At 33.6% G+C, this 20,734-nt stretch overlaps 1 protein-coding gene across 3 annotated transcripts in view; it reads left to right on the top strand.

Annotated features, from left to right (window-relative positions):
* LOC119255187 (receptor tyrosine-protein kinase erbB-4) overlaps positions 1-20,734 on the top strand; it is a 964,561-nt gene that overhangs the window by 186,117 nt on the left and 757,710 nt on the right. The gene's annotated exons all lie outside the window — the stretch shown is intronic.

Genomic DNA, 20,734 nt, shown 5'->3' with positions numbered 1-20,734 from the left:
TTATGGTGTATGTGTGTTTGTCTGTTTGTGTGTATACAATGGTGTCTAAAAAAATATCAGTAAACTATAGTGGAAGATTATTTGTGCTTTGGGGAAGGGCGTGGTTTAATTTGTAGAGGTGTAAACCTATACACCTTAAAACACACAGTGTTGTAAATACACAACATATTACCTTAATAAACGTATATTTTTTTAGAAAAGAAAATATAAATTAGCTTAAATTAACCCACAAACAACTTAGGGTTGTTGACAAATTCAGCCTATCAATTCACTGTGGACTGAAAATTTAAACTCCTGACCTCTGCATCTGTTAACAATGTGAAGTAATGAATGAAATAATATTGATGATGATTTATGATGACTTGTCCAAAATAAAATTGTAAATGAAAGGGAAATGCTCTATGTCAGAAGACCTGGATGGAGATTACTATTAAGAGGTTGACTCAAATATTTTTAAGTTTTTAATTGACACTTTCTTTAATTTCCTGCTGTATGGCTCAGATTTTAAGTGAATGCACATGCTAATTAGTTGTCTATGTAAATATCTTTCTGGAGTTTCAAAAGTCAGACCTTAAAGGTTTACCAAACCATGGTTATTTTAATATTCCTTTTTTTCTTACTTTATTAAATAGAATATAAAATGTGTTAATGATATTCAAATAAGATTTCAAAATAACTATACTTTCAAAAGAATAAATTTAACTATATTAAAAAATACCACTAACTTTTTTATCTAAACCTCTTGGCATCTAGTTTTGGATTCTGTAACTCACCAAAGGGGGTTGTTTGAATCAAGTGTCCTCTCAAATGTGTTAACGAAAAAAGTGTTACCAAAATATCTTTAAAAATCCCGCGAAATTGAAGCAAGGATAGACAAAGACAGCTTGAAAACATCTTTATTCATATAAACCTGAGTAGAATATTTTCAATTCAATGCTTTTCAACATGCTCTTGGCAAAACTGACCTTAATTAAGATCAACGGAAATAATTCACTAACATAATTTTATAAATCACTGTTTTAGTGAAGTCACCATTTTAGGAAAACTGATCTAAAATTGGGATTTTTCTTCTTTTGGAGAAACTTCTATAGGGACAGAGAAGAAATGTTAAATTTCCCTTTACCCTTTTAGATTCTTCTCAGGCTGGCCAATCAATCAAATTAACATCACACACATTACTAAGAGAAAATAATAAATTTAATTCCATATATATGGATAATCCACAGAGATGTAAATTCCAGTCTGTGGGGCAAAATGAGGGTGCATATTCTGAGGTAAGTAATGAGATAGGAAGTTGACGCTTCAAGAAGTATAGAGGGGGAATTTATTTGATGAAAACCACATGCTCTGTAATTAGATATTTTTTCTTCCATATATATATGTATGTTTCTGGGATAGAAAGATGATTTTTGGTAAAAATCTCAATTCTGGGTAATGCCTTCAAATTTCATTATTCTAGGTAGTAAAGAAGGTGGTTAAAGTTTTTCCTGTGCTTGCAGAACTTTGATGAACTTGAGCTTGATATAATCCTCATGCCAAAGTGGCAAGTCATTGGATGACCTGTTCTAAATATCTTGGGGAGGCCTATCTGAATATCTTGGGGAGGGCAATTCTTTAGTACCCTATGGTCTTTTAAATGACCAAGCGATAGTTTTCACTGTTAATATAAGTGTCTCAAAGTGGATTTGGGAGTTGTAGATAGTTTGAGACTGGCAGAGATAATCACAAATGGTAGTGGGTTCATGCTTAGAATCCTCAAGAATGGTCTTATTTACCTTCTTGATGATTTGGTAGAAGAGAGTAAACAGTAGTAATAAAATCTATGAATGGATTAAGGTTTATAGATGTTTTGCACAAATTTACTAAGAAACAAGAAAAAAACTGAGAAATCAAAAAAGAAAATCTTTTGCATGAACAATTATTTAAGAAGAACAACGCTTCTTAAAATCTGAATAGTTGGTGAATATTTGCTGATTTTCATGGTAAAAAGTGATCTGTTTTGTTTCTTTTTTGAAATCAAATGTTTTTTCGCTTTATTTTTCTTAATTTTTAGTTTAGTTTGCAAAAAAACTTCCTAAGTACACACATGGAAAAACTCAAATAAGAAGGTATTACATAGTTTACCTAAAAATAATGAATAAATTGAAATCCCATGGGTTTTAAACACAATGCCTTTCTATAAAAAGCTAGAAAAAAGTAACAAATATTGCCTTTGTGAAAAATAAAAACTAATATTTACCAAAAATTTCAGAGGAGTAAACTAGGTTACTAGGTGAATTCTTTGTCCTCCTTCTTCAATCCTTTCCAAAGCCAAGATGACTATTACTATGTCAGTCTCTCTGCTGATGCCACTTTTAACTGGCATGAATGTGATGTCCTGAACAATAGAGTATAATTAACAGTATTCAACATGATGATATTTGAATAAATGAAAATGCAAATTGAAAAGATATTAAAAGTGTCAGTATTAATAATTGTGGTTATAACAGAGAGAATGGTGCATTTTAATTTTAGATGTGATGAAATAATTAAAAAATAAATATAGTAGTCCCTGTATGAGGCTTTAAGACATTAAGTTGACATTTAACTAAGAGAATGTTTATTATAGAAAACAGTTTGCTGACAGAGAAATGTGTAGCCATTTCTATGGAATCAGTCACATTATATCCTAATGTTTGAAGATTTAGATCCTTAAGGTTTTGCTTCAAGTATGGCACTGTGATATTAAAAATTTCAACATTTTAATATGCAATCTTATTATTTTAAAAGTTTTTTTTTTTTCTTTTCATTACATGGGATGGCAAAATCATCTCAGATTATATGTGCTATAGAGGTACATAGATTTCTCACTTTTTATCATTGGTAACAATACAACCGTCCTAATTTTATTATGAAAAATTAAAGAACTGATTCCTTTACAAAATGACTTCAAAGCTTATACTGATATTTAATGTTATGAAACAGATTTCTGCTTAATTAAGAAAATCAGTTGCAGGCCTCCCTGGTGGTGCAGGGGGTTGAGCGCAGTGCTGTGAAGCTGTCCACAGCCACTGCAGCGTGGATTGGATCCCCAGCCTGCCAGGGAGCAACCCACATGGCGGGGCAGACCTCTCCTGTCTCGCCCCTTGCTCCCCCCACAGTATTTTCGGTCTGTCTGCCTGTTCTGCTCTCTGCTCTGTCTCAGGTGAATCCTCTCACCCTGTCACACCTCTGGCCTGTACCCAAGTTCTTGTATGCAAAATAAATAAATCTTTAAAAAAAAGAAAATCAGTCTTGCAAACACACAGATAAATATATGTATGTATATGTATATATATATGTATATATATGTGTATGTGTATATATATGCAATAGCTGAAGTACCTTTTATTGTTCTTTGGTTTGGTTATTGAATTAATTAACTAATCTAAAATTGCTATTTAAATAGTACTTATTTGCATCCTATATCAGAGAATACTAACAAATATTTATTGAGTGTTTCTATGAATAAGTTATTATGCTAATACTTTTATATACATCCCACTGTAGTCTTTTGGTCTCATGATAATCTCACAAAGTAATTGTCATGGTCTTTGTTTATAGGTGTTAAAAAACTAAAACTGAAACAGTTTTATTCATCTTTGCTAAAGTAGTTTGACAGATATTTAATTCATAATATGTATTCAATATTTATTGAATAAATATGCTGATGAATGTGTATTATACATTCATTTAGGATCATATATTTAATGTGTTTACAGTTTTAAATTATTGGAAATCAGAACAAAATGTTTATTGTTTATATTTTTCTGTGGATCATGGAAATAACAGTTTTCAAATCAGAGGGCATTAAGTTCTCAGGGGATTTTTAAAAATAGTCATAGATTTATTTTTCCTTCATATTCCTATATACTGTTGCTGTACTATCAAATTTGAATTTTGCCTGAATGATGGATGAACTCTCCTGTAATTTAATATTCTATGATTCTCATTCTAAGCTTGGTAGAACAAGTTAGCTTCCCTGGGATTGAGTAATTTTCACCTTTTTCACATAAGTTAAATTGAAAAGCACGTCAGGTAGGTTACTTTTGTCCAGCTGGGGCAGTTTATACCCAACATTGGGTTATAGATCCAACTACTACAAAAGATATAATCTCTGATTAACTCTTCTAGTATAACTTCCCCAGTTTGTTTACAAATTGCAATTTACATTTACTGCCAAAAACAAGGATCCTTTAGCTTGTCTGAATTATACAGCAATACATCTACTAAATGTTCCTTCAATACATTTAATCACCTTCACCTTCAAGGAAATACATGTTATGCCAAATACATGTTCTGTGTGTCATTTTCATGAGCTTCACTACCCAATATCCTGTATGGAGAACTGGCATAATGGCTCACAACATTATTTCTACTCATTATTTCCTCGCTTTCAGTCTTTTTAATTGAGGGTTAAGGGCAAAATATTTTATTAGTATGTATTGATTACCTTTTGACATGTTAGAAGAAAATGCATAGGAGTCAAACTATGACTTCAGAACACTTTCTGATCTTTTAGTGTTCTTTCAGAGACTTTTATAGTGATATCATTTGGAGAATGAACTTAGTAAGAATGAGATATTTGGCAGAGAAAATGCCAACTCTAAAGTTTATAAACAAAACTGTTTCCCCACTCTCATCCATTTATTATCTAGTGCCTAAAATATGATATAGTTTTAGATGTTCAGGATTCTGCTCTCCTCTGCAGGGAATGAGTGAATGCGAAAATGAAATTTCTCCTATATGCATTATAACTATTTTATTACTTCTGAGAATAAATCTGAATATAATGTAATTTGGCTGGTAACATTCAGAAAGAGGCATTCCACATGAATTTAGATTCAGTTATCATTCGATGCCTGTTATTTGCCAGGGAGTATGCTTATGCTTTCTCAATCATTTTCATTTATATCAAAACACCAACCAAGTATTTTTCATCAGCAGCTTTCATCTGAACCCATTCAACCCTGTATCATTCTATAGGAATTTGGAGGGATTCTTTTGGAGTCATGGGAAAGATAAAGATAGGAAAAAGAAAAACCAGTAACTGCTTTCTCAAAAATTCAGGCTGTGCTGCATGGTTGAGGAACTTCAATCTATTATTCCCTTGAACATTTGAGAACATGTAAAACTACTGTTCTTAAATCTTACCAATCCGTTACTCCTTGAGAACTCTTTGAATCAAGATGTGGTTGACGATCTGGTTTGGGGAAGGAGATAAAAAAAAATCTTTTTTTTTTTTTTTCAAAAAATTCTAACATTGACTCATATCACCACCTATTTAAAATGCTATGTATATATATAATCACTAAATTTTAAATACTGCCCTGTAATCTCAATCTCATATTTCTAATGTAATAGTAAAATATCCCCCAAAAATGTTATTTCAAATTACCAGTCCTAGAAACTAATAATCATGTATTCCTTTCAGTTCTCTATGTTCTTTATTTAGTTAAGTGATTAGAAAGCTACAAACTTGTATTACTTAATACAGAGTAACTCTGTATTACTTATAATCTCTGCTGAAATGACTCTCAGAATAGCAATTTAACATTGTTGTCTTGGTGGACATAAGAAGAAACTAAATGGTAATTATTGCTGTATAGTTTTTTCATAACTGGCATTAAATAGATTTTACTGTGTAATTGAAAGTGCTATTATAATTTATTTACAGAGAATTCGCTTTTAAAATGTTGCACCTGCTAATAATCGGTATGGTTTATTTTCTCATGAAATAGTGGGGGCCATGAACATGTTTCCTTTTTGCCAGTGGTTGTAAGAACTAATTTTTTATTAAGTAGAGAAACTATGCTACTCTCAGTTGAACTATTGGCTCTCTTACCACTATTTTTTTCATTAAAATAATAGCAATTTTTAACCTGGGAAGTTATATGATCCATCTCCTTGCTTAGCATAGTATTTGAGAGACAAGTGACTGAGCCAAGGACACACAGCTGATAAATGACTGAACTCAAATGGAAAGTAGACCTAATAGCTTCAAATATGATGTGCATTTTATGTCAAATATATTCTCATACTAATTTTAATTATCCAATGATATTTAGGTCTTTCTATCTAATCTCTCTAATACTTTTTGGAAGTATTTTGGGAATAATACATTGTGGAAACCCAAACAGTTATTAGCCAATTGACAACACCACTTAGAAATCTATATAATTAAAACTTATATTCACTGAAAACAAAGAATTTTAATTGACAGAGGTTTTATTTATTTATTTTTTCTTAGTGTCAAATCTCAATTCTTGGGTAACTATATTTGTAGCAAGTATTCATAATAGATTTTCCAAAATCAATACAAATGTTGCTTCACTTTAAGAATTAAATTAGAATGCTAGTAAACAATGTAATCAAACTGAATTTTAAGATATAAATTTATTCAGAAACTGGAATGTTTTTACCAGTCAGGCAAGTTATTACATGGAGTTTAATAAATAATGAATAAAATAAGGAAGAAATGTGAATTTGATGAAGTTTGCTGGCAATTAGAGCAATTTATTTCACTATTAACATGACAAGCTCTAAATGGAAATCAGCTATGGATGAAAATGCAATTTTATTGTCTGGTATTCCCAGTACCATGTAATTAAATAAAGAAATGGGGTAGAGGGGCAAAGGAGTGTCCATGGTTGACTGTTTCTACAAAGCCACCATCCATCATGCAGATGCCTGCTGCCATCACAGTGCTGAGATGGGGTTTATTTGTGAGTTTGTGTATACTCAGGGAGAGTTTTATTTATAGAGTTCTTTTTCTATTTCAAATATTGTATCTCAAATGGAAGGAAAACAATAGTCTAGCTGGATTAGAGTTGCCAAGTACAAATAAATAGTATTTATTGGAGGGGGTGAGTAGATCTGAGTTTTTATTTCTTATGTTATGAAAATCAAATTAAAAAAATGCTGTGTATACTGGTTATTATTATATGTAGATAAGAATTTAATTTTATTATCTTTTATTTTTTTAAAGATTTATTTATTTATACAACAACTGGGGTACAGGCCAGAGGCGTGGGAGGGTGAGACAATTCACCAGAGCAGAGTGGGGAGCAGAACAGGTGGATCCACTGAAATATACTGCTGAGGGGAGCAGGGCGAGATAGGAGAGGTCTGCTGCACCATGTGGGTATCTCCCCTAGCCCTCTGGCAATCGAACCCGCACTGTAGAGGCTGCAGACAGCTTCACAGCGCTTGCTCAACCCACTGAGCCATTGGGGAGGCCCTCTATTATCTTTTAAAAGTACTGAGTCGGGATGTTTTATCTCTATGTATGTAGTATATATTATATATACATGATATCTGAATATACACTCACAACTTAATTAGCTGTTTATGTATAAGTAACCAATATAAATATTTCAGGTTTGTCATATCTACTTACACAAATATTGGGAGGTCTAACAAATATTTTAGAATTTCTAAAAGAAGGACATTTAAGTATACATATTTAAAACTTTTTTCAGTAAACTAATTTGGTTTTTGAATATTTTTTTTTAATTTATTGACTGAGTTAACAGATACATTTCTCTTGATGTTCAGAAATATAATTAGGAAAATAATTCATAACTAAATTTTAAGATGTGTATGGTTTATTTTTTTGAAAATTTTAATTATCTCAGAAGTTAGCATAAAATTATCTGTAGGTATATTTTAATCAATGAAAATCAGAAAATTAGATCATAATATCTTAAATTTCTAATGAGTTGAGCCATATTTAAGTTCTCTTCAAAGTATTAAAGGGTGATTGGGTCTTTGCTTAAATTTATATATATCCTTATAGATTTCCTTGTAGAAAAGACACATGACTATATTATGAATATGAAGAGTATTGCTAACCATACAATAGGTAGTATAAATAGAATTTTAAAATTATAGGGTACATTTTTATGTAATCATGACCAACTAAATTATATTGATTTTTAGAATATTAATGAAGATAGCAAAAAGCATGAGAATAATAAATGAGATGATTTATGTGATCTATTTGACAAAGTATCTTGCTCAATGTAGTCACTAAATAGACTATGTTACTACTGATACTCAGAGACAAATTCTATTTTTTTTTTTCAGTGTTGGCTCTCAAAACAGTGAATCTAATCCTTAGGAAATAGGTTTTGTTCTCCTAAGTGTACTATAATGACAAAGATTTAGTTTTTACTGCATCTAGTTTCAAAAAAAGAGAATGGGAGAATCATTATAAAATAATTAAACATGTTAACGGGACACTCATAAGTTTTATGGCATTCATAATTTGGATATTTATTTTTGTATGTAGAAAACATTATAAATGTCTTATATTTTCATGCTAAATTTCTGTTTCTATTTATTGCCCTAATTTTATATATGTGTACACACACAGAGCACAAACATATTAACACACATATACAATATTAAAATGAAGTTACATTGTTTTGAATTTTCTTAAGTTTGACTCTTTATCTGATTACAAAAATGCAGATGTTCATCAGCTTGCTTATATTTTTGCTGTGGATTCCAGTGATCCTAATGCATAAGCTCTTATGCTGATTTCTTCTCTGTTAAAATATTCTTTTTTAAAGAAATTTTATTTATTTATGCATACAGGAGCTGGGGTGTAGGCCAGAGATTCAAAGTTTGGGGGATGAGAACATTCACCAGAGGGAGTGGGGAGCAGAGCAGGCAGACTGACTGAAACACAGTAGTGAGGGGAGCAGCGGGGAGACATGACAAGTCTACTGGCCATGTGGGTTAGCAACCTGGCCTGGGATTGAACTCATGCTGCAGTGATTGCCAATAGCTTCATAGTGTTACTGAGCTGCTGCAGACCTAGTGCACTTTATGGTGACCAATGCAAGGAAAATTTCTTTGATCTGGTCAACCATGGGTGTAGCTTGGAAATCACATTGGGCACCAAACTGTTACGGAGCAGCCCCAATATAAAACGGGTTGCCTGACTGTGGGTCCTCACCCGCGCACTTATAAGAGACTTATTAATACTCCACTACAGGCACACACAAAAGGTTAATAAAAGATTTATTTACAAGGGAAAGGGAATTGAGGAAATGTACAACTCAGGGAGAAAATAGGGAAATAAAGTCTTTAATGAGTCCTAACCGATCTGCCGACCTGGAAACCCAAAGGCACTCTCAGAGCTGGCCACACGCTGTGAGCTGGTGGAGAGCCAAAAAGGGAATCCCCAAAGCCCACGTCTCTGGTTTTATACCAAACCTGGCTGCTTAACCCCACCCTCAGGTTCCAGCAACCTTCCCTTTGGTGGTGATGGGATTTGTAGTTCCCAGTGTCTTTTGGTTTTGGTCTGGAGTGGGGGTGGAGTCCACAAAGCCTGTATGGAATTAGCTTTAGGGCATCCTTTTCCCCCTAACAATTGTGCTGAGACTTAAACCCTTGTGCTACCAGGGAGGCCCGCTGTTGAAATATTCTAAACAATTTTAACTTTTCTAGTTGCAAGAAAGACTCAGATTCTTAAGTTGTGAATCTGGAACTCTCACAAGGTGGAAAATGACCATGTGAATTTTGCTTCAGACTTCTACTCCTGTGTTGGTCATTGGTTCTGTGCAATGTTCTGGTCAAACTCTCCTTTATATCTCATGTAAGGAGTCAAAAGCTCATTGATGTTTATCAGTAATCTGGCATGCTTTTTGCGTTTTTTGTGGGACTAGCTTACCATATACTTGGACATATAGGTTGGTGAACATGTATCACCACGTATGCTTCTTTAAATCAGAGCGAGCACTCTGTGCCTGACCAGCCCAAACATGAATCTAATATCCACTTACATTTGAGATTACTACGTGGAAGAAATTTTCCAGGCTATCCAACAAAGGAAATTCAAAATATATTAGCTACTAGTTTATTGGAGAAATATTTCCAAATTCTGTTATCATTTGGAACAGGCAAATTGGGAGAGCACTAGTTTTACTGACTTTACATAATTGGCTCCAAATTTAGATGTGAATTGACAACCCTCTTCATTCTATAAAACTCTTTAGTAATTTCTCCTTTGAAACCCTTCCCATCTTTAAAATGTTTGATATTTATGTACTTTGTGTCTGTATTGTGGTATATGAAGGAAAAAATAATGAGTAAAATGAAAGTTTGCCATCAAGAAAATTAACATCCTATGTTAAAATAAATATATGTAGCATGGAATAAGTTGGAAATATTTTTGGGATCTCAACTTTAGACCCTATAAAAGAATAACCAATATTTTTTAAGTTTAAGTTTTTTAAGTTTCTAAAAGAGATTTATAGAGTTATACATATTTAAAATGTGACTTGAACTATCAGTAGATTTCACACAGGGAGAACTTACCCAATGTCATAATCAAGGCCATGGATATTTAGAACAGCAGGGTAAATTTGAGGAGTTGATAATATTTCATTAAAACTACATATGCAGAATACTGGCCCTGACCTAGTTTCTAAAGGGAATGAGGCTGAGAACACATCCTGGGGAGAAATATACCAGGTTCTCTCACATAATGCTGGGTGGCATGCCTTTTATGCAGCCAAGAAATATAAAAGGAGCAAGTTTGAAAAGAAAAGAAGAAGGTACAGTTTGGACATATAGTTTAATTATCTTTGGAACCTAAGGTGGAGGCACTATAAAATTATGTCTCGAGTTCACAGAAGTGTTTTAGACTAAAAAATTAGATTTTAGTATTGTCACCTTATAGATGGATTAATGAAATTTTGGAAATCAACCAAAACACCCTGGAAAAATGAAAAAGAATTTCATCGAGAGTCTTGAAAATCAAGGCCCCATTTCTGGGGTCTCAACATTTGAAGGGGGGGCAGAAGCTGAGCAGTAGGGGAAGAAGGCGGAGAAAGAATAATTGGAGTTGTAGAACTTTTATCAAGCAATTCAAGGGAAAGAGTGGTTCTGACAGAAAGGATACATGTGTTTTGGCCTGGAGGCAATTGTTGTCCTTAGCAAGATAAACTTCAGCAGGATTGAGAGAAGAGAGCCTGTTTGGGTATAAGAACAATGAGAAAGAGCCCATACTGATTATTTTATTAAGATTGTATGTGAAATGAGGATATAGAAAACAAGTGGTCGCTTGAAATGGATTCAATTTCAAGTAGGTAGGGTTTTTTTAGTTTTTGTTGGACAAATTTGAGCATATTTATAAGGATGTGGAAATAGTTAAAAGTGAAGTTTTTGAAAACTTCGGAGAGCAAGTGTATACCTGTGGTGTAAAGTATTTTTGCTTTCTGGAAGGGATTGGAGGGGATAGGTTCAAAATGTAAAAGGAAGAATTAACTTTGAACTGGAAAAAAGGTCCCTTTCATCATGTCTGGGGAAAGAAAAGTGAGTACAGGCATTAAAAGTTGATGGAGTTCCTCTATAGTGGCTTCTATTTCTTCAGTACAGGAGGCTGCCAAGGTCATGTGTTGAGAGAAATGACAATGTTGAAGAAAGTTTGTGGAACGTGAAAAAATTTGAGATAGCTTTATGGAGTTTGAGAAGGATGGCTGACCAGCCTGCCTGTACTATAAAAAGCACTACTGAGCAAAATGATGCTGAGGAAGAGAACTGTGTGTGTGTCTGAAGTGGAAAGTTGCTGGTGTGTATGTTATGGAAGGATGGTTTAGGGTTTAAGAGAATAGATTCTGGGTTTGTTGTCTAGCATTAAACTAGATGGTTGGAATTTCGATAGATAGGTAAGGCTTATATTTTTTATCCATTTCCTTCATTATAAATCCCAGACAATGCTTTAATATTCATTAATTTAGTAAGAAGTAGTTTCCTGGGAAACTTCTGTTAAAATTTAGTCCTTGTATTTTCTTTGCCATACCTCTCTCAGTACATTCCCAGAGATTTTAACACCATGGTCTAGCAGTGTCTGGAGGTTTTAGTGACTGCTCAGCCAGAGTCCTTTAAAAAAGAGTTTCTATATAGTTTCTATGCCATACAGATTTCCCATTTATAGCTTCCTGTATATTTTACTTTATTTTTAAAATTAGTATCATATATACAAATTCTCCAAAGCTATATTATTTCAATACTTATTGCTATTAAAGTTTAATTTGCATAGATTTCTCATTCATTCTCATTATTTTAGTCATATTTTTCTTTAGGGCTACTTGTTTCTAATAAAATGTTCTAATCCTTCTTCTCAGGAACTTTTTATTTTTACCATCTTCAAATCTTTTCTTGCTGCTTAATGTACTTTCTGACATCTTGTTCTGTAGCTTCACTGAATATTTTGAGTTTATCCCCAGTATAAACTTCTTGGATTTCTAAGCCTCCCCACCTTTTATTCTTCTGGAAGCATCGTTGGCCAAGTCACATTCTTTTTTTTTTTTTTAACATTTCTTTTTTTTTTAATAGAGGCATGTTATTTATTTATTTATTTGTTTGTTTGTTTGTTTGTTTGTTTTGTTTATACATGCACTGGGTACAGTCAGAAGCGCGGGAAGGTGAGAGAATTCACCAGAGCCAGAGCGGGGAGCAGAGCAGGCAGTAGGACCGAAGTACACTGCTGAGGGGAGCAGCGGGCGGCAGGAGAGGTCTGCGCGCCATGTGGGACCCTCCTCTGGTGGCCGGGGAGCAGCCGGGGATCGAACCAGCGCCGCAGAGGCCGCTGGCAGCTTGGCAACCCAGCGCTCAACCGCTGCGCCACCGGGGAGGCCCAAGTCACATTCTTAATAAAAATGGTTTGAAATCTCCAATATCTGGTATTGCTTATCAAGTCTCCATAGAGATTGAAGCATAACTAGAACAAAGAAGAAATGTAGATAACACATTTTCTATTATTTATGTTGGGACTAGGAAAGCTATATCTTTTTTTTTAAGATTTATTTATTTATGCATACAAGAGTTAGGGTACAGGCCAGAGGCATAGGGGGTGAGAGGATTCACCAGAGGCAGAGTGGGGAGCAGGACAGACAGACTGACTGAAGTATATTGCTGAGGGGAGCAGCGGGCTAGTCAGGAGAGGTCTGCTGCGCCATGGGGTTTGCTCCCTGACCAGGGGATCTAACTCATGCTGCAGAGGCAGTGGACAGCTTCATAGGTTGCATCTTAACCCCTGGCACCACCAGGGAGGCCTGGAAAGTTTTATCTTATAAAATCATTTTGTGTACTTGTTTACCCCCATTTCTCCTGTTTCTGCTTTTAATGTTTTCCTGGAGTATGTTTGAATACATACTTCTTTTCAGCACTTCTACCCTAAATTAAATATTTATAAAATCAGCTTACTGTCCCAGGGAAAAACATGGCTTCCTGAAACAAAAATAGCTAGTAGGAAAGACAGGCTCTGATTTCAAGTATTTTTATTTATTTTAAAGCTACTGGACTTAATTGTCACTTACTGATCATTAATATTTGCTTTGAACTCAGCAAAATTAATAGCATCTTTGGGAATTGTAGTTGTATTAAACATATTAAAAATACAATTGCTTAACTATGAAATTTATTACAAAAGTAATCTGGGCAAGATGTATTTAATATTCACAAAGTTTTTCATGAGACTAGTTCCCTTCTTTACAACCATCAGGGCTTAAGCAATATTACATACATGTAAGTAAATAGAAACTGTTCTCAGGATTTATAAGAATTAAATGTCAGAGGAACACAGTTCTCCACAATTTATGAACTTAAACCTGATTGTCAAGAATAAATGTCTTGGGCCTCCCTGGTGTTGCAAGGGGTTAAGACACAACCGATAAAGCTAACTGCAGCCACTGCATCATGAGTTCGAACCCTGGCCAGGGAGCTACTCACATTGCATAGCAGACCTCTCCTGACTCGCCTGCTGCTCCCTTCAATAGTGTATTTCAGTCAGTCTGCCTGTTCTGTTCCCCACTCTGTCTCTGCTGAATCCTCTCACCTCCCCCCAGCACCTCTGGCCTGTACCCCTGTTCTTGTTTACATAAATAAATAAATCTTTAAAAAAAGAATAAATGTCTTTAGGGTTGTAAATAAAAACCATACCTATACTTATATGATAAAACAGAGGGCACAATTAAATATAAATTATTGGAGTGTTTGGTTAATAGCTAACATAGGGAGAAATCCTGAACATCCCTCTTGTCTGAAGCTCTGTAATCCATGTAGCACTGGAGATGCCAAGTTGGGAAATGCTCATTTTATACTACATTTCCTGCTCATTTTGTGAGTTCCTGTTATATGTTAATGGGATAAATCAGGGTGGTTCTCCACTAGCTAGTTCTGCTTATACCTTGGAATACAAATGTAAATCTTCTTCCTAACATGGAAGGAAAATAAATGTTGTATCTTTTATTCTCTTCCCACCTCTTTTAGTCACTCTTTTCTTGTTCATCCTTTTCTCTCCAAGTTTATATATCCTATTTAGCCTCCTTTATCCCTCACTGCCTCCCTTACCTTCTTTCTGTTCTTTCCAGATGCCATTTCAGGTGCAAATCTCCTTTATTATTCCTTGGCAAAAACAATTATTCCTGTGCATGCATGGAGATAATAGCATTATCATTTAGTAGCAAGGAAATGCAAATCAAAACCACAGTAGATAACCACCTCACACAACAGAGAATGATCCATATTACAGACAAAAAGCAACAAAAGTTGGTAAACATGTCAAATGAGAGGAAACCTAGTACACTGTTGGCAGGAGATCCAAACTGTATGGAGACAATATAGAGGTTTCTCAATATAAAAAAACACATCTATGTTTGATCCAGGAAGTCTGTTCTTAGGTACCTAATTAGAAAACTAATTCAAAGAGATATAGGCACTCCTATGTTCATCCCAGCATAATTTACAATAACTAGGTTATGGAAACAACCTAAGTGGTCAACAGCAAATGAGTAGATAAAGAAATGTGTGGTAGATATACACAATGGAATACTAGTCAGCTGTAAAAAACATGTTTGCAACATTTATACCTCTATGTCAGATGGCAAAGTAAGTCTATAGTTTTTTCTCTGGAACCTGGCATTCAATTATCAAGTGGTTCCATTCACACACACCCCTTCGTCCTATCTCATTTATAACCTTTTTGTTATTAGTCACTGTTAAAAAAGTTATTTAGACAATGTATCTAAACTGTTTTTGTGTGTGCACACTGGGATACTTTATAATTCAAATCAAAGCAGTGAACATTCTTGCAAAAAAGATGCAGATATACTAGTTTAATAAAAAAAATCATGAAGGTCCTGGTTAAAAAGCAAACACAAAGCATGCAAATCTTATATAACAACATAAATGTTTTATTTAGTGGTTCTGTTTATGTTAGACTGCTTGCATTGCTTTCATGTAATTGTTAAGTGAAATTGCAAGTGGTTTAAAATGTTAAAACCAAGACCATGTGAATATGGGTCACACACACACAAAAATGAAACAAAGCATAATATGCAGTAGATATTCCCTGGAGACCTGTTCTGCAGAAGGGTACAGCGTTAGATGTAATTTGTTTATTGACAATCTCCGACAATGGTGCAATGAACCAGCAAACACCACAAAAGTAATGAATCCTTTCCTTTTTTAAGTAATTATATTTGAACAGTTCAAATTAACCTGTGGTTTGAGGCTACTGCTTGGGTGAACTAATTCGCTGATGTAATGACTTCTTTCTTTTTTGCTCCAATGATTTAGGTAAAAAATGAGAATTGAAAATACAGAACTGTGTGTTTATACCTTAGTAAAATAACAACAGCCAAAAAAAAAACAAAACAAAAAAAAACCCTGCTGTTTTCTGCAAGTCACATTTGAAGACTATCTCCAGCTGATCTAATGTAGGACACAGTAGTTAAAATATCAAGCTAAAAACAAACAAAATTTCTGCCATGCTATGCAGTAGAACTGTGAATCAAACAAGCTGAATTTGAAAGTCGTAGAGAGTTTGTGAAAACTATTATAACGATTCACCAATCTTTTCAAACAACAGACAACTGTTCTGTTGACTATCACTGCTCATTAGTGCTTAAAATCTAAGTTTCCAGGGGCATGCTGTTTATCCTGATGTCTAGAATGGTGATACCATGCTGGCATTACTGGAGCTATTATTTCTAAATAATGCTATTTCATTACCTCTATGTCTTGGCCATTATTAAACATAGATATTCAGTAATGAAACTCAAAGTGAAATCTCAGGGGAATTTAGGCAAGATTTCACAGCACCCTGGACAATTTGTTATAAAAGGTTGCCACTCAATAAATATTAGAGAAGGGAATAAGTACACCTAAGAATGTACACATTATTGCATATTCTTACATCATTGACAAGTATTTCATAGTGTTTTTCATATTATATACTTGTAAAAAATTTAAGAATTTCCCCATATGTGTCCTGAAATTGAGAAGGTAATCATTGCATTCTTCAAAAAAAAAAAAAAAAGATTGGCCAGCATTAATGCCAGTATTAAGATTTAATGACCTATAAATGATTCCTAAATTTATGGCAAAAATAATTGATGTCATTATGCGTTATGACATCCTGCCTTCTTTGTCATATAGGAAAGCAGTGTAGATAGTTGTTTGACTCGTTAGGTCTGTTTCTTATATTATTACGTGTGGAGGATCTGGGGGATGTTTATTAATTATGCCTTTCTTGATTTGTAAAGTAGAATCAATAATTTTAATACCTACCTTACAGATTTTTATGAAGATTAAATGTGACAATCTATGTAAAATTTTTAACTCAGTGACTGGCACTTGGAAATTTCAGCTCACAATAATAGCCTATTGTTAGGATTGTTATTGCCATGTGGAGAAAATTATTTTACAATGAAAGGGAACTTGCTCCAGAATATATAAAGACTGATACGTTATTTTCAGAATGAAGAAAATGACATATATCCCTTGGGAGCAATCATTTAGCATCCAACATCACAGTTTCTGAGACTTCTTTAAATTTTTATTTGATAAGATTTTTGTTTATCTGATAAAAAGGAACACACTATAAAAACGTTCCTTATCTAATTTCCACTCAGGATAATCATGAGATTACTATGTGTCTGACTTTGTTATGACTTTTGACAGTATATCTGCAAAAGGTCATGTCTTCAATTCCCTTATCAAAATAAATAACTCTTCATAGGGAAAACTTTTAGTGAGGATTATGAGCAAGGTTTAAGATGCTAGCATCTGGACATAGGAGGGACTGAGTTCCCCAGGCAGTATAAAATAGAACAGTTACTTTACTTGTGAAAAGGTTCTTTAACTTGGTCAAGGCTGAGGAACTAGTTGTGGTGGTTTCATAAGGAAACTTAATTTCCAGTTAGGAAAATTATTCTCACATTTCTGCTTCTACCAAAAGAAAACTACATCATCATAGCCACAGAATAGCTTTGTAATTCCTGACAGAAAAGTTAGAGGCTAACCACGTTCCAATTTTTATCTTCTGAATTACACAGAAAGAGAAGCAAAACTGAGATTAATTTATCCGTGAAGTGAATTTCATTTAAACATTTCACCCTATATAGACACTGATTGTTTTATAAACAGTGTTAGAGAACATGATTGACTTTAAAACACAAAAGAAGTGTGCATCAATACAATTGACAGTATACCATCTAGATAAGTCAGACAATTCAAAACTATATCTTGATTTATGGAAATAGACCAAATTTTCATTTAGTTAAGTTCTTCATAAAATGTTCAATTCCCAAAAAGGCCCTCTAAAAAAATTTTTTATGAGAATGAATTACAGTGATGTAATGAAAAGTTACCTCAATCTTTTACATTTCAATCAAACATATAATTAAAGCTAGATTTTAATATTATCACATATTTATTAAAACTGAGTTAACATTGGTTTACATATTTGTCTTTAAAGTTAAAGGATCTCCCTCCCCAGATGTTGTGACTACATCCTACCCAACACCAAAGCTTCTATCCCCACCAGCCCCCTTGTGTTCCTTTCCTTTGTCACTTTTTTGTCACCAATCCCCATCCCTTGTCCTCTATCTTCAAGTAAAGATATGTATTTATTTGCTATTTAATTGTTTTCATGGGTATACTAAAACTAATTTATTTCACAATTCACATATTTTATATTGAATTTGTATTTATTTCTCTTTCATATAATATATTAAGGAAGTTGATCACAAATATCTTTAAAATAAGTAGAGGATTCATTGCTAGTATCCCTTTGAATATATATATACACATATATGTATATTAATAACATACACAGTTATTTTGATATTATGAGTGCACATTATGTGCATCTTTCTTTCATTAACTTTCAAGTATGTCTAGAAACATTTCCCACTTTGAGATTATTATAATATTAAACATATTTCTCAAAAAGGTATGAGTAAATGCTTATTTTAGAATATCCAGGGATGTCCTATGTTTTAATTGCTCTTTCAAATTTTTTAATATCAATTTCATTCAGATTTGCCTTTTAAAAAGTGAAAATATCAGATTTAAATAAAACTAAATTTATCAAAACTTTTAATGTTACAACATTTTTAACAAAATAATAACAAATTATTTGCTTTTAAGAAACAGACAAAATGTAATAATACTTCTACTACAGAAGTGATCTGCTTTCATCACAAGGTTACATTAATTTTTAAAAATGTCATTTTGGGTAAGGATGAAGAAGACTGAGAAATCAAATCCAGCAGCAGATTGATTTTTGTGTCAGTGAAGTGTTTTTTGTATACCTATATGTCAAATACACATGTCCATTTTAAGTGAAAGCTAAAATAGGCTTTTTCTGTAACCTAAAGGAACATATACAAACACAAACATATCAATTAATTTTAAGTACACAGATATATTCTTATATATATAAATACCTTACAAAAATGTATTTACTCAAGAAATGATAGCAGTCCTAAATTTCTACCTAGATGTGTGTAACAACATACTTACAATTTGATTTACAACTTTGAGTAGATGCTTTACCAGACAGGGCCCCTGCAGAAAAGAAAATTTAGCTTGAAGAGGTATGAGCTGGAAGAGAATAAATAAGGAATGGTGAGGCAAACATTAGCAACAATAGTGAGTTATTACCACTGTGAGGGCTGATGAGAGCTATGGGAGTCCAGAGAATGTTGAAATCATTGGGAAGAATATATTTGGAGGGAGCTGCAGTTATAGTCGGATGCAGAGACTTGACACTAATTGTGGGGTCTTTGAGTGTGGTTGTACCTGAGAGTGAATTCCTCCTTAAATTTCGTGTTTGTATGACTCGCTTGCCTCATCCTGGTCAGAACTCTAGTGAATATTTGGAAGTTTCTGATCTCTTGGTGATGTACATGGTTGCTAATATATCATTATAGCTTAAATTTGTAATGTTTAAAAATTACCTAATGAGCAGTTGTTCATATATTGAATGCTCAATGCTGTTGAGCTATTGACCGTGTTGTCTTGTCTGGTGATTATTCCAGAAGTTCTCTACAGAATGGCAGCAGAATTTGATCAATTCTAGGGTTATCTGACTGAGGTAAACACAAAAATGTTAAAGTATAGAAATATTAAGAGTTGACCACATGCAATCTAGAGCTGAATTTGATGAATGACTACCAAACATTTATAGAGCTAGTTGGTTTAGGGTATGTTCTCAGCTTTATGACCAAAATTCATATATAATTATAGCAATACACACATTTAAATAAAACTCTGCATGTGTATTGTTTGCCTCTATAGCAGTAATAGAGCTATTATTTACTGCACACTGTATTCTAGTTACTTCACATATATTATTGTTCATTCTTCATATATTACTGTTCATTCTTCATATATTACTGCAACTTTGTGATTCACAGATCAAATTTGTACAATACCATGGAACTAGAAAGCAACAGAATAGGGATTTAAGCTCAGGTTTACCTGACACCCGAACCCATGTACTTTCTTCGCAACCCAGCGCTCAACCACTGCGCCACCGGGGAGGCCCTACTTTCTAAGATTATAATGTTGTGGTGGACAATCATTTATATGTGTGTGTGTCTGTGTATACACACATATAATGTATATTCGTGTTTATGTAATTGTGTATGAGAAAATAAGTACATGTGTATGTGCTGGATTTTCTTTTCCTTTGGGGCAGGGATACATGAAGAAAATAGTGAAAAATCTCTCAATTTAAGTTTTTAAAGTTAAAATCTATGTCATTTGGAGACCCAGGAATTTTGCTGCAGCTGTGTGATCTGTCGTCTCTTCATTTTTATTTATTTTTTGTTGTATTCTAAGTCACATTTCTTAATGTGCTGATTTGTTTCTTATTGCTATGGCTATGAGTAATTTATTATTAGGTAAAGATTGATATTTGGAAGGTTTTATTATGTAAATAGTGATATTTAAAAGGCAAGAAGTTACCCATGCATTGCGGACATCAATACATCAGACTTTTAATTGACAACTTGCAAGACCTGCTTGTGATTTATAGCTTGATTATAAACTTATTCTTTCCCCTCTGCCAATGGAATTGGCAATATTTTTTCAACCCAGATGGTGCATTAGCCTTGGCCAGCTGGTTCTCCCCATGTTGTCTCATCACAGAACCAAACAGCAAATATTGCCATGTATGACCCAGTTCAGTAGGTGACACACAGAGGCTTCATGCCCTGCTTTGCCTTCAAGGCATATGGAAGTGAACTTGAATGAGATTTATGCATCTCCAAATTTTTACACTCTGTCAAGCTCCCTACAGTCATTCACTTTCCTGAACTGACTTTTGAAGCTGTTTAGAGTAGGCAAGTGGAGCTATAGTATATCTTTATTTATACACATATACCTGTATATATCTGTATGTATGTAT

The sequence above is a fragment of the Talpa occidentalis genome, unplaced genomic scaffold (genome assembly GCF_014898055.3).
Source record: "Talpa occidentalis isolate TD23 unplaced genomic scaffold, MPIMG_talOcc4v2.1 talOcc4.3, whole genome shotgun sequence".
In the NCBI taxonomy this organism is placed as follows: Eukaryota; Metazoa; Chordata; class Mammalia; order Eulipotyphla; family Talpidae; genus Talpa; species Talpa occidentalis.
Note: the sequence above shows the minus strand (reverse complement) of the source record. Positions and strands in the feature narration are given on the sequence as shown.